Genomic DNA, 1767 nt, shown 5'->3' on the forward strand with positions numbered 1-1767 from the left:
CGCTGCGGCAGTTCGCCTATGCTGTGTGTCTGTTTCAAAGGCTTACAAATAGTTGTGAACGGATCTATTGTGACATGATTTTCAAGCGGATTGTCGCACATCGGTGTAAATTCTCACCTTCGCGGGATCTGAAGGCACGCAACTCCGGGGTAAAGCGTGTGAAGATTTCTTTTGATTAGGATTTTCGAATTGGTCTGTAAGGCGACTCAGTAGCCTGATCTGTGCGTTTGATTTCTCATATTAATCCTTAAAAAATATGCGAGTCCCGGGTATAGTGGCCTAACGAGTTCTGAAGAACCTCTTAGTAACCCCGCGTCGGATTATTACGGCAGGCCATTGTTTTAGGCGGAAACCGACCCGCATTTTTCAATGCCAGTAAAGACACCTGGCCAAATATCAATACTAAGTCGATGGCCCGACCCCATGGGTTAGAGAGAGCATGTTGGGACTTTATAGCGTGCGAACCGAAGTCTAATCGTAATCCATAAAAATTCCGTTTACTGAAGCAGCATCCGTTTTGCTGGCCACCCGACCGACACCGGAATAAACTAAAAGCGCAATCACCACGTTCATTGTGACATCACAATGCCTGCTTACGCGATGCAACGTACAATCATCGCATCACAATAGGACGCGTATAATCTACCTGGCTCGCGCTAAATTGAATAGCTGAAATATCCGAATTTTAACCTCAGAAATTCCGGTGGTGAAGTAAATTGTAAACCAATGGGACACAGCCGTGAAAGTGGGAGAGATCGCCGTGTGGCCATCGGCTAGCGAGGCTGCCTATTTACGATTCTGTACCTTTATAACACCGGGCCTCGGTTGAAAACTTGGCTTTCGACACACGGGTTTTACATACTTCCCACGAAGAGTCATAGCTTTAAGTCCCAGGTTACTTTGGGTTGAAAACCTGTCGCGGATTTAGTCACTTAACATATCGTTAGCTATGCCACTCGCCCCAGGATACGGATGTTTTAAACTTGCCACAATTCGTGATATGTATGTGTGGCAACAAAACCGAGGAAAAGCTTCGCGATTTTGGCGAACTTTCCCTGTTATGAGAGATCTGATTTCGGCTGGCGGTTTTCGTCGTGAAATTCTAGCGCCGCGGAGTCACCGGAGAGGGTTTTAGGGATTTCTGACCTTTCAAAGAATTTATGAATTTTTGGCTTCAATGCACGGGTATTGGAACTCAGGTTTATTCGAGTCGTGTGGCTTGTATTGCGTTGAACCGGCTTGCCAGCTGCTGATGTGAACAAGGGGCACTTCTCACATGTTGCAGGTCGTGATTTTTGACCCGATAACGCAATAAATAGAATCGCTTTCGGTCAAGAACATTGCGACTGACTGGTGTTATATTTTTGCCTTTCATGCGTAATTCATGTTTCTGATTCTCCCATCCTATCCATCGCTTTAGTCTCACGCTTTGCCTTTTTCTCTTCGCCAACATGTAGTTTAAAAATCCACAGTCTGCGGTAGAGTGTTCGCCACTCGGTCGAGTGAATGCTTCCAGGAACAGCAAGACAGTGGGATGAAGATCAGGCTGTGTGAATGCAGCATTAAACAAACTGTGGCGCTAAGACTGTTGCAAATATTGACTTATAGTACGGATGAATGGCTTAGAATAATTGTTATTTAGGGTAGAATTAGATTGTGACGGTTCACACGAGTGCACTGCGGCCTAGATAAGCCACAGTATACAAACATACGTGTGTGCAGCATTCCTGGTGGTATTTCTTAGAAAGGCATTCTGTTTTTTCAGGT

This window comes from Ciona intestinalis, chromosome 10 (assembly GCF_000224145.3).
Source record: "Ciona intestinalis chromosome 10, KH, whole genome shotgun sequence".
Lineage (NCBI taxonomy): Eukaryota > Metazoa > Chordata > Ascidiacea > Phlebobranchia > Cionidae > Ciona > Ciona intestinalis.